The sequence below is a fragment of the Euwallacea fornicatus genome, chromosome 1, assembly GCF_040115645.1.
Source record: "Euwallacea fornicatus isolate EFF26 chromosome 1, ASM4011564v1, whole genome shotgun sequence".
Taxonomy (NCBI): Eukaryota; Metazoa; Arthropoda; class Insecta; order Coleoptera; family Curculionidae; genus Euwallacea; species Euwallacea fornicatus.
Window position 1 is genome coordinate 4811692 of NC_089541.1, and position 14380 is coordinate 4826071.

Consider the following 14380-nt stretch of genomic DNA (forward strand, 5'->3'; position numbering starts at 1 on the left):
CCAATAATTCACATTAATTGGTATGACTATGAGGTGGTAAAAATATAAATGGATATCATGAGGTTCACATTCGGTGGGAAAGATTGATTTTTGGATCAGTCTCATAGAATCTCTCATGCAAAACGCAACGTCTCTTCAACATATCTCCTACTCTCTTTTTAACTCCTACAGTCTTAGTAGGATACTTATACTGCGCTCAATTTACATCTCAGTTGCCCTGTTTAAGGAAAAACTCCCAATCGCAAAAGTCTCTTAATTTTCAGTGATCGCTTGTGTTTTTCTAGTTTTCTCTAATTGTACAATTTGTTATGACATTTGTCACTTGTAAAGTAACATTAAAAATTTAACGAGACAAATACAAGTGTGTTGTTACCAAGTGTGTTTTGTTCTGCATTGGTTCAGCGCCAAATAAGCTGTGGTCCTCCGAACAAAATAAAAAGTTACGCAAAACAGATACAGTCCCCCTTGGCACTGTCAACCAACTGTGCCCCCCTTGTGTCTGGGGTGAGACAGCAAAGAATACCACGAACTTGCCCCGTTCACACCTCAAGGACTTTTCTCTCACGCATTAACTGTTATAATTTTCTATTTCACCTACGTTTACAGTTGCCACATTTTACCCTGTATATCTAACATGGCGTTTTATTTACGACTGTGAGAGCAATAATTTTTCCATTATTGCTGACAAGTTTTTTTTGTTTCATCTTGGGCATTTCGATCCGTTTTAGCGAAAAATCGATTAAACGAACGCTTTGTTTTGATAATTCAAGGAAGAAACTGCAACACGTAATCGAAAATAAATATAAAAAGCGATTTTGACTTCACTTTCCTGTATACTTGCCAATTTTTCATTCAACTTTCAGGTGAGGCATGTTTGCACAAATGGTCATTATTTTACGGGTAGTATCTCCTCCAGCTTTCGGATTTTTCATGATCAATAAATTGCCCTATATATGTTAAGCAAATAAAAACGTTGGAATTTACTTGTTTATCTATTTCAGTACCTTTTTTTATATTCAAAGCTGCTGCGACTGCGAATATTTGTGTCAATATGCTTGGGACCTAGGAATTTTTTTTCCTTTTCAGATTGTCTGAATTTTGTCCTTTATTTTCTCTCGATAGGTTTCAGATTGCCACTGTTGGTTCTATAATGGACTGATAATCAGTATCCTCCTAAGACTCAAGTTCAGTATCATTAGTTTCCTGATATTCCGAATTCGGTAACTTATCAATGGAGCAAGTCTTACTTAATGACCTTAGGATCTCGTTAACTTTTCAACTTTTTCAGACTTTCTCTGTCTTCTCGACGTGGTAGGTCGTTGGCGATAAATTCTGAGGGCTTTAAAAACTTCCTATTAGAACTTTTTAAGAGCAGGAAGTGCCATAGCCTTTTTAAGAAATGTATACGGACTTCCTCAGCCAACTCAACATTTCCGAACTGAATCAGTTCGTGTGCTCCTTCACCCATATTGTAGCACTTCAAATTTAACCATGGCGAAAATTGCTTCTCTCCACCTTCGAAAATTACCTTTTAATGTGCACTTTTTAACACTTCAAAATTACTGGCAGAATCTAGGGCGTGTCCATTTCGAAACATGAAACTATAATTAATTCGCAAAAACATGGGAGCAAACGCAACGTGTTCCGATCTCTAAACGGTTCGTTGAATACTCCTTTCCTATTGATATTTTCCATAATTTCCTCTTCCAGACGATCAAACGCATCTCTCTCTCCTTCCACATCACGTATTATTCTGCTTTATGTTGAAAAACACATCATAAATAAAACAAGCCCGTTCCCTTATCAAAGTTAACTTTAAGGAGAAATATTGGGGAATAAATCCAGGAACAAAAGTCAGCCATGCGAATATTCCGCGATTCCTGATAACAAAGCCACGTGGGAGAGGACCTTTTCCTTGAGAAAACGTTAGGACAAGGGCTGAATTTCTAGAAAAACAAAGGACTAGTCAAGCGACACCGAAATGGAATAAAATTGATTTATGTTATTCCATTAGGGAAATATTTTTTGACAAGTCTTTATTTAGCAACTCAACGAAGCGTTTCATTCAATTGCCGTGAAGAATTAGTTGCGAGAGTCTTCAAGAGACTTTCTTTGCTGACTCATGGTACTTACCAAATCTCCGTCCACGGGAGAAATTAATGCAAAACGATTCCTTGAAACAATCAGACATGGTTTTACTTTCATTTAAATACCAACTTGACCGGTATCAATTAAAATATTATCCTCGTCGTAACTATCACCCGTTTTGTAGTGCACCAAATTTCTGGTCGCCTCCTGAGCTTAAGGGGGATTTTGCTAGATGCAAGATTGAGGCAGTTTCCCAAATTTCCATATTAATTAATTCCTGTAGCGAAATCAATTGAGCACATATTAAGCTTGGCGATATGCAAATTTTGACTAAAACTCAAGGAGATTTGGATGGCTGATGAAATAAACACGAAGTAACATCGCTCGGATACCAATAACGTTCTTGATCATTCGCAAGCGGTTTCGAAAGATAGGAAAATGTGGTTGACATTTTAACACTGTTATATTTTCTTATTGCATTGTGAAAACGTCACTAATGATGAACCACAGATCACTAGGAGGTATTCACGAATGACTTCCCCTTCGGGTTGTCCTTAACACCAACTTTAAATAGGATTCAAGCGTCAACTTTAAATGGGATCCTTTCTTTTGAATTCGAAAACATCCCCTTATTAGATAAGCATCTCCCAGCAACTTATTTTCATTTTCCCCTCTCCCTCGGTTCCGTTCGCCAATAAAGACTTCGATTAATATTTAAAGTTTTGATTCCCATTTGCTGAGGAAAGTCAATATTAACTTCTCTTGCATTCGGCTGCAATCTCTGCCGCTTTTTAAATAATGAACTCGTCTATTTATGAGCGATCTGTTGCCGAAGTTTTTAGTTTTTAAAAGTTCCGCGAAAACTTAAATGGTTCGCAACAAGTTCGCCCCGGAGATCCATTATTCCCGATACAAGTATCGATTTCCATAACAATTTCGATCCCATCTTAAGTGAATTCAAATTGATTTAGCTTGTCCACGAGTCCATTAAGCGCCTCCAGTGTCCTCTAATCCAATAACCGAGACAATAAATAAAGCAATTAAGAGAGCCAGAGCTACATGTGTTTGCTCTAATTAGATCGTGGGGACTCTATTTACGTCGAGAAAGTTACTATCTCTCTGTAATGGTGTAGTTCGCCGCACTGAATGTGTTTCCATTATAGCGTTTATATATGGATCGATATAGTAAAAAGGACCGAGATTTATTAGATTGGCCAGATTACAGGGAGGAATTAAAATTAATATCTCCAAACTAGCAGTTGGGGAGACCTCAAGCCGAGCCCCAGGCGGTTAAAATACGGCTGTATGTAGTAGTTTCGAATAATGTTTTTGTTTCGAGTTTGGGTTGAGGTTCGGGATTTCCCTAAGTCCACGAAGGAATTAGGGTTTTGATAATATTTGCGAAGAAACGGCATTACGTTGCCACTTTGGTATATTCCCTTTATTTTAACTGTATCTTCCAAACGTACGGACCTCAATATTGAGCTATCAGAAATTCATACTGGACCCCTATCAGTTAATTAGACAGAGAAACCAACAATTGAAAAATTTCGAAATTTTTCCGAAATTTTCCAAAAATTTCCACCACTATATTTCATAGCTTTAGCTTTAATATGTTGAATATAAAAGTCCCACGGAAGGGTGTCCGTTATTATCATTCCAAACTAAATATTCATTTAAATTCGGAGGTTCCAGCGATTTGTTCCCCCATTACGATACACTATTTCTTCAGAAGGACCACGTTTATTTGGTCGTAATATCATTTTCGTTCAATTGCTCGACGACATTTTGATCTTTATTCCTGAGAATATCTCAGCCATCCGCTGTAATGTGATTCATCTCCGTTATAAGGTCATCCGCTCTTGGACCACGTAATATCAGGACTAAAGCCAACGTCCCATGAATGCTATTTCCGGCATCTGATGTCCGAAAATACGCTTTCCTAAATGACTTCTCAAAAACCAACTTAAGAATCATAGAAATTCAAGAACAAAATAAATAACAGAAACATTGGCAAGAATGATTGTATTTGGATGGCATAATGAGATATCAAATTAAGGTTTTCCGCGGAATGGTGCAAATACTTAACCTCAGAATATCGAAGCCTATTACGCTATACGCCTCATTCCAGGTTTGCGTTTAATTAACACGAGCACCCCCAAGACCGGTTAAGATCCTATTACATCCCGTCAGATCGGTTCATCACAAGTCAATCAAACACAGCAAGAAATAGGCAATGTCAACGACAAATCCGAGGATAATCCCAGATGTACCCGATGTAACACTTAAAAAAAAAAAATTGGAAAGCATTGCAATGTTCCCCAATATAGGCTCCTTTGATATTGACATATTTTTCTTAGTTGTGTTCCATAGCTTCTATATCCTGTTTATAGTAAAAAGCATCGAATGTCTCGATATAGGCATCAACTTTGGACCCCATCTCTTCATTATTCCACTCCATTTCCACAAAGTTTTTTTTTCAAGCTTTGAAATAGAAAATAATCTGAGAGGGCTAAATCTGGCGAATAGGGTGAGTGAAGAAAAAGATCGAAACCAAGTTGATTGATTTTGGCCATCGCCATGACGGAAGTGTGGACTGACGCGTTGTCTTGATAAAACAAGATTTTCTTTTTCGCCAAATGCGGTCGCTCATTCTCAACTTCTTCGCTCAAACGCTGCAATAAATCTGTAAATATTCTTCATTTATTGTTTTTACTTTAGGGAGACAGTGAAGAAAAATTATTCCACGTGCATCTCAAAAGACTAAAGCCATCACCTTTTCTGTAGATGGAACAACTTTCGCCTGCTTTGCATCCGATTCTCCCCTCTGAGTTGATTGTTTAGACTTCTCTTTCGTCTGAGGTGTGAAACGATAGATCCATGTTTCATTGTTGGTTATGAATCAACGCAAAAACTTGGTTTTTTACTGCAAAACTTTGCCAAACACTCCCTTGAAACATCCTCACACTGCTGTTTTTCGTTCAGTTGTGTGTAATCGCAGCACTTGTCCTGCGTACAGGTTTCTCATATCAAATTGTTCGGTCAAAACGCAATGTCCTGTACATTTTGAAATGCCTCTCGTGTCCGTTAACTCGCGCAATTTTAGCCGACGGGCTTCCAGTAAAGTTTTGTTGATTTTCACCAAAATCTCTGAAGAGGTCCGATCTAGAGTGGCATTGGGTCGATCATTGCTCAGTGCATCTTCGCAACTCGTACGACCCCATTTAAACTCTGTCACCCAATATTTTACAGTTGGTAAGGAAGGACCAGGTTCTTCTATAGTAGAATCTAACTCCGCTTTGACGTTGGATGGACTAAGACCTTTCAAAAGAATGTATTGAATTACGTATCGATGACCAATTTTTTCCATGTTCACAAAAACTCTAAAAGCGGTCACTAAAAACGATTTCAAAACAAGCACAAATCAGCGTAACATCCGCAAACTTTGAACATAAACTATTTAATGTTAGGTCTTTTGTAATATAGGCACATTTTTACCGAAAAAATCGCCAGCTGCATGTCGGGTCAGTTACTTTTGGAACCGTCCTCGTATGTTTTACCTCCAGGAAAATATCCCACAAGTCGTGTTTCTTTGCTGCATCTCGACCAGATCTTTCAAAATAGTTAACGTAAAGGTGAAGTAAAAATGTGTTTTTGAAATTTTGGAAGCCAGAAATCGGCTACATGGAACAACGGATACATGGAAGTCCGACTAATGCCATACGCATAACTCTTTTCGCACTTTCGACAATTATAAGTACCAACCGGTTTTAGTTATGACCAAATGGCTTTTAAATCAAAGTTTGACAAGAGCACGCCTTTGATTTTTTTCAAAATACGGTTTCTAACTTCTTCGCTAATTCACTTACGAACATGGGAAAATCTTGAGCTTATTCATGGTTTAAAACTATGACGACCTATTAAAATTTCGAGAACATGCCGCTGGATAGATACTTACGTATTTACATGGAAACTTTAAGGAAAATAGAGGAAAGTTTAGGATTTAAATACCTCGTTAAATATATGCAAGAAAATCAGTAGTTTGCTTCTTAGCGACGACACAAACATTTCCTCATTCAACTGTTTCGTCGTTCTTTGAAGGTTTATTTGCAAATTTACGGGAAAATGGAGGAAAATTTGGATATTAAATACCTATAGAAAATAGTGGCGTAGCTGGCAAAATTATTGTTGTTAGATAAATTTCTCATCTTAAATGTTTCGTGTTTCCCTTTTAAAATCAATCTGGACACGTCTCTGGTCTGGTTGTCTATCTGAGAATAAACCGGAGCCGTTTATACCCAAGGAAAGAATGCCTGTAATTTTTTTTTGTAAAGCTACTTATAATTTAGTGAAAATTGTGAACGAATTTTATAAGCATTTCAAAAAGAGAGCATTAAACTATGCTTCTAGCCAATCTGTCGATATAATAACTAAAAACTAGTATAGTAAAGCATAAATTTGTCTCATCAAATAACGATGTAATTCCCTATGGCCCTTTCCATTACAGATAGAAAATATTTGCCATTTTAGGAACAGGAATTTCCTAATAATTTATTTATTGACTTCCGGATCGTTGGATCCGCATCCTGCCTAATTACAGCAATTTTTAAATAAATTATATTCATTTTATTTTATTTGCGTATTATTTATTTATCTATTGCATGCTCCCTCCAAGCCTAGCCTCATTCGGATTGGTCCGACCGTTTATTTGCATTTCACTTAGTTAATGTGATTTTTAGTAGCGCACTTTTTCCACCTATTATACTTTACTATCATACCCGATTTAGATTAGCCGACTAAACTTAATCCCATGGTATAATAACGCTCTGTAATAGCCAAAAAAATGGAAATTATCGTAACACAGACCTTGAACCGTGAACAAGAAAAAACTCTAATTTCAAGACAAATAAAGCACCAATCTTAAGTCGTTTTTCTCCAGTTTGCACTCCGCTATTGCTCAGGAAGCTTAAATTGCTTAACCGCGAATAATGACGTTCAATTGTGGGCACGAAAAATTATTCTTGGGCAATCAAATTGGGCTCAAAGTGACCTAGGCATATTCGGGAATCATGTAGTAATGCAATTCAGTGACATAATTAATGGGGTTTAAAATCATGCTGGAATATACGGTTAGTTTAGATTAGTAAAAATATGAATAACTGAACTAAGGGTAAAAGACTTTCATTTCATCGAGTGAAATTTAAAATTTGAGATGCCCCGTGTCGTGGAAACACTGAAAAACACGTTAAATTTCAGGCTGTAATATTTTGTTTTTCCAAAGGAGTTCAATGGAGTAGGTACCGGAAAAAAATGCAAAATATGAACATTATCCAATACCTTTTTATAATTGCATATGGCGAAATATTAAATTTCCTGGTGGGTTGTCTTTGACGAAGAATGCCTTACCGAGGGCATCGATCGAGGAATCAATCTTTACCAAGTACATTATCCAATTTAGGGCACAAAGCCTTACTAAAAGCTTTTAGATGTGTACAGCCAAGTTTGCGTCGTCGTCTTGTTTATCTTTTATAATGGATCAGTTCGTCGGTACGGCATATGTCAGCCCTGTCCGTAATTCCATTCCATTTCCACACTGGACGCAATTTATTTTTCCAATTTCCCCCTCGATGATAAGTGATTGCGTTGCTCGCCGCAAAGTTCCATTTGGAAATGGAACCGATATTGTTTCGTCGGTTTCGGTCAGCGTGACAACCCCTCAATGGGTTCCAGTGTATTTAGAGGATTTGCGGCTCGTAAATTACAAACATGTATTGAACGCTCCCGCGTATAATTCAGGCGGTTTTCGATGCGGTAACTCGGGTTAATGCGAAACGATTTGATTCCAAGTAATTATTCGATTAATTCAAATAAAGAGAGTTAATTGAGATTTTAGGCATTACAAACAAGCGTTTTTCTTATTTGTAATAAATCATCCAGCTGCATATGGCGAGCAAAGAGAGGACGTCGAGAGCAAACATTGTTTCGCCAATATTGGAAACTAAAAGGCCGTGACTAGCTGCGGGTTTTTCAATTTGCCCTCTGACATAAGTGATGTTTACAACTGAGGAATTTTCCACTCTAAACCGAAAATGAACATCTGCCAGTCGCGGTGAGCAGTGAAACTTTTCTAATTTGAAACAATGAGGCAGGTTTGTGGGCTCCATGAATTCAAAATTCATAAGCTTCTAACACCACAATTGTCAGGATTCGATTTTTACGACAAAGAATTTTATAGTACGAAGAATTTAAAACTTCTTTATAGACTCCTACGCTCTGGTTACTTAAAGAATGGTACAAACGGACCCAATCAATCAATTTCAAATCTCAGTCAATACAAAAAGACAACCAGTAATACCTGCCCATCAACTCGTCTTACAAGAGTGCTTCCTCACAGCAGGGGGATGAATAATTTTACAATACTGGATCTGTTTACTGCCAGGAGAAAGCTTCTTTAATTTGCCTTTATTGACTGCATTTTAAGTCAAGTTAAAATTCGAAGGCTTATAAAGATTACTCAAAGCAATGTATTCATACTAAAAATTTTGACCGTTCGAGGCTTCACAAGTTTTCAAAAATTGAGAAAACTGAGGTCCCATTTTCCTGGTTTCTAATTCTCCGCAGATTCAAGTTGTGTACAGCCCTTTTTTGAACCACATAAATCGCAAGTTTTAAACGCTTACAAAGGTCATTCAGAGGCATTTACAAAAATAACAGAATTATTTGACCCTTTTGTATTTTACCATTTTTCCAAAGAAATGAAAACCTTTTATTCCTGGCTTTGGGCCAGTTGAGATTCAAGCTGTGTATACTTCACAACTTGAAGTTTCATTTATTTACTTCACGTTTCCGGATCACTCTTATTTTGACACAATTTTCTCACTTAGGGTTGAAATTATTCCAATAAGTAAATGAAGCAAATATCCACATTGGCAGCTACAGCCTTAGGCCAACCGGGCGTGGATGCACTAAATTGGATTAGACGAGATCTGTTTACCGAAAATAAGTTAACTATCGACGTTTAATGGCTTCGGCACTGCCGAACAAGTAATTTCCATTATCGCATTTATTGGAACAATATTAGCGGAGCAATCCCGGTTTTCGTGAGGGGTGCGGGGGCAAAGTCGGGGACCGTTATTATTAGTCCCTTTCGCTGCTGCGGAATGCTGGATAAACCGACCCTAATGCCTTAATGGGTTGCTAGATCCTATAATGGACTCAGGAAGATGTCGGGCCTAATTTGAAATAAAATATAGTTTTTCTTAGTGCATTTGCGAGGCACCATGGAGAGCGGACCAGGAAGAAAGCTTTAAAATTTTGAGGAAAGGCATTTGGTTTGCAGACCTGTGATAAAAAATAGTGACTGAAGTGTGTGAAGCGAAAGGAGGGGTCTTTACTCCTCTGAAGTACGAAAGCCACTCTGGATCATGAGAGTACATTTACTACGCGTACGTAAAACAAGTTTCGTAAATCTAAAAAATATTTTACTTTACACGATGAATTGCTTTATATATAAAGTATGAAGCATTTCACTTAGATCAGAATGTTAACTTTTTATTTAATATCGAGTTTTCCTAGTGTAGTGAGAAAGAAGGATTATGGAATTAACCGTTTAATGATAATTAATTCCGGTACAAGGTGTTTCAGTTTTAACCTGAAATTTCAAAAACAGCAATAAAAAAATTTTAAACCGAAAATTTTAAAACCTTGCATAAAAATCTTTACTACCTTATTCTGCGGTTACAAGATGGTCAGGAATTACTGTAAGAAGACATAAAAGTCCACAAGTTGCACGAAAGGACACGCTGTACCGAACATAAGAAAATAAATAGTAACTGTATCTTGCAATGCGTACAAAACCGATATTTTTATTTTCTTAAATTGGTTAAAGTTGCAAATATTTTGCTGTCTCTCATTTGTATTTAATATTATATCATTTGCTTTGACGAAAAAGCTTAGTGCTAACTTCCACTTAAAGGCTGATTCTCACTATACATTCGGTTTTCATCTCATATCCATTCCATGTACGTACATATGTATATTTAAATACACTTTAATAGTTCACAATTGATAGAACTAGAGAGATATAAATGGAATGGAGAAATGTGCATATGCTCACAATTGGATACCGTATACACAAGTACATAGAGATTAATTCCTATGTGGAATAATTTTCAGAACATTTATATGCAAGGTCCTACGATAGTGTGTCAAACTTCGTTTTTCTGCAGGAATACACAGGACATAAAAATGTATTTCCAGATATTTTCTAATGTAAAAGTTGATCCCAAAAAGAGTGACGATATACAACTTCGTTATTTTAAATATAACCTCCTACTTTTTTTTGTTATTTTTGGGGTTTTTCATTAAATTTTAAGGTCAGTTTATGTAAGATGTTCTACCTTTAAAATTTCCGTTTCCGAGTTATTCGGAAAATTTTGAGAACTTTGACAGTTGCAAAATTCCATCGATACCGGTATTGTGCGCTAACCGCTGTGAATTTCGGAGTCCGCTTTTGGAGGCTCAAAAAGGATCTAATAAGCCGCATTTTGACGTGTTTTAATTAAAAAAAAAGTCTTCCACAACTGCCGCAATAGGCATCTGAACTTGCATGACTTCAAACTTCAATAACTTGCTTATTTCAAATGAAATGTCCTAATTTTCTCGATGGCATCGTGTTTAGAATTCAAAAATCTTAAACTTTAGTTAACATTATCAAAAGCGACAATTTTTCGGAACTGAGAAATGGCTGGGTTTAGGGATAGGATAATGTTAACAAAAGGTTTATATTTATGAGTTTTGAACAATATACCGTCAAGGAAATTGGGGCAAGTCGTATATAGTTACACTTTTTCGGTTCATCATGTATATTCGAAAATAATTTCTGGCAATACGCCTCTATGTAATATGTAATCCTGAAAGAAAACAAAAATTATTAACTTTATTGGTTTACAAGCTTAAGAAGTCTGACGCATTATTGCAAGATCCTGTATAACCAGATTTGGAATGAAAACGGAATATACAGTGAGAATTAACCTTTACGCGGCACCTAGCAAAGTGGAAATGCTTGTATTTAAAAAAATATAGCGAGTTTGTTCTTAGTCAAATCACAATATAAAATATTGTAATAGTTTTTTCACAGTTCACTGTTTAAAAAATTCCTCAATTTAACATGCCTCACCAATGCCATATGACCACATCTATCATGTGATACGACAATTAATAAAAACAACTCATATAAAATCTGTGCTCACTTACACTACCTTACTCTAGTCCAATTTTAGTGAATTTTCTACCTGACACTTGAGACCATTTTTTGGTAACCTACATATGTAACCATCATTCTGACAGGGTCGAAATACAAATCAAAGATAAGATGTCGACGAAAAATATCGAATCTGAAAGCTCAGATATTGGTAAACAAGTGGAAGATTTGAGAACGTAGTTGGAAAATTTTTGAATCGCTTTAGAAAAAAAATGTAACGACAACAAAAAGAAGACACAAATGGCAATTGTTAAATAGTACATACCTTTAAAAAAATAATTATTTCTTCGAACACTACTCTCTCCTGCACTTCGTCAATCCGTTTCGCTAAACCGTTCTCCAGGAGCGCAGGCAGTTTTATTTTGGAATTAAGTTTCAGCAACGAATTACAGAAACAGTTACAAATGGACGTGACGATTCTCTAAGGTAATTGAATAAGCACACATGACATACCGCTTCACAGCAAACGTGCTTTTGTTAAAACACGATGGTAGCTATCAGACGGTTGTTAAAATTACCATACCAGGTAAAGAGTACACGTAAGATTATAATATAATATAAAACTGACAACATCAGGGCACAGCTTTCTTGGGACTAACGGGACTAAGGAACTACAAACACCAGAGCTGATTAAACTCGATGCCAATGTGTAGCTTTCGCAAAGAAATAGGTCCCTGATTTAAGCGCATATAAACAATACTTCACAAACCTGCTTAACAAACGTTTATGCATGTGTTATTGTTCATTATTCGTATATACTTAAAGTCAACAATTAAACCTCATAGAAATAAAGGGATCATATTTATTTTAAAAATGGTGAAAAAATCTCCTACATATAACAGTTGAATGAACTCTCCAAAAAGGAGGCGGTACCACTATAAGACGTGAAGGTATGCAAATGAATATTTACTATGATAACATTAGTTTAGTCCGTACTACTGTAAAAAATGTGAATTTGATATGTAAGTAATTATTAGGTGGATTTAAAGGTTGCCAAAATAGAGCGACATGTATTTGGAAACTGTCTATTTCTATTAAACAGCAATCTCTTTAAGACGTTTAAATAAAAATGTAACACGACTTATCTCATTTTATTACAACATTTAGTTTGGTTGCACACTCAGCCAAAAGCTAACCAATTAAATTATTTATTTGCCTGCGTAAATTGCATTATAATGATTTAGCATGTCCTTATAATAAGGTCATAGTTTTTTAGGCTGCAATCTATGACTCGGGTTACTTTTATTATTTACTAATAAATTGCATAAGCATATCACAGGCGCATATACATATAAACACGGAAATGGGAGCCTAAACACCGATTTTTAAAAATATTCCAAATGAAGGGTAAGTGACATCTCAATTCCAGCCTTCGGCTCTCTTAGCGAAACTAGCGTAGCTAATATCATCGTCATTACATAGAGTTAAGTACTTAAATATATTTCCTTATAATAAAGAATGAGCAGTAATTTGAATCGCAGCACTATTGTTTATTCTTCGCCTTGCTTGGATTTACATAATCGTTACCCAATCCTTTGTTTCGGTTTCGACCCACAATACAATCTTGCTATGAAATATAAGTAAACCACCATTACTATGTAGGATGTTTGAAAGTCTAATGGTTATTATGATGACTGAACCAGAGGATACACATGTACGGAATTACTACATGGGAAATAAATTCTAGTCATTTACATTAAACCGCAAGAGAGGTTAGAAAAAGTAATATGTAGTAAAGTAGTTGAGTATTCTTTCAGTTTGACTCTGAGTATTCCTTTCCAGGGCTATAAAACTACATGGTCAATTAAAAGAATTCTAGATAAAAATCAAACTGTTAAGGTCCTGATGGGAACAATTTATTGATGAATTCAAATTAAGTGAGATGGATGTTCCTGTTATGCTCAGGTCAAAAATAATGTTATTCCCCTATACTACTATCTCTTGCTTCATGGATTGCCTTTATATATCAATTTATATAAGAGGACTTGAGGGCTGGCAACAACCACAAAAATAAGCAAATTGGGGACCGCCTTCAATACAAAAAGATAAAGTTCAAAATAAGTAAATAATCCAGTACCCAAATATTACAATAAATGAATTTATAACTATGAACAATTTTACTCCAAAAAAAATTTTTTTTGTTCAATTGAAACCTGGCATTAGGTCATTTCGTATATATCTCATGTATTCATAAATTATATGCATATGAAAGTATATTTAATGTAAATGATGAGCTGCATGGATAATGAACTGAGTGATCAATCAATGTTAAAATTAATATTAAAAGTGTAAGAATATGTTCAGAAGCAATGAATCTGCAGCAGATATCCTAGTGACCTTTCTGTAGGTACCTACCAAGAGACCAGGTGTCTACTATTCCAATTATCTTCCTCATAAAATTGGGCATTAAGTTTAATAGAATTTTAGGTCTCATTTTCTTTTAATAATCGCTAAATCATGGTAGTTATATTCTTAAATATATTATAAACAATAACTATAACTTAACTATAATAACAATTCCAAAATCTCAGAGTTTGTGTACTCACATTCTGGGCCGTTACGTGGAACGGAAGAAAACGCAAGAATGAATAATGGTAAGATTTTAGAGGTCAGCGTATGAATTCACCATTAGAAAGTGCAGTGCATTAAAGATAACCCCAAAGCCAAAAATCATCAAATAAAAATGACGATCCAAACAAATTTCTTTATGAACACTTTTTAGGCATAGCACATTGCCATTATAATGTAGCGATCGTAATTAGAAAGTGTTAACTGAAAAAGGTCTTCCCTAATAATGTAAATATCTTTAATTAGAACAATAACAACTGAGGTATCTACGTTAGAAAATCGTGCCATGCTAAGACTTACCTCAAGTTGAAGATTCTGGCTTCCTTAGAGAGAAGAAAGGACAAATCGAGAGGGTCGTAGTCGTAAACAAGACCACGTTAGGTTGTAATTAACCGAAAGAGCACTACGTACTAACACAATAGAAGCTATTCGCGAACTGAGAAAAGACTGAAAATTGAAAAC

At 35.8% G+C, this 14380-nt stretch overlaps 2 protein-coding genes across 2 annotated transcripts in view; one reads left to right on the forward strand and one right to left on the reverse strand.

Moving 5' to 3' along the window:
• Positions 1-14348, reverse strand: part of Tpst (tyrosylprotein sulfotransferase) — a 93701-nt gene extending 79353 nt beyond the window's left edge. The window contains exon 1 of the mRNA XM_066289842.1: positions 14219-14348. The gene's annotated coding sequence lies outside the window, so the exon portion shown is untranslated. The remainder of the gene's footprint in view (positions 1-14218) is intronic.
• loj (logjam) overlaps positions 1-14380 on the forward strand; it is a 180286-nt gene that overhangs the window by 141127 nt on the left and 24779 nt on the right. The gene's annotated exons all lie outside the window — the stretch shown is intronic.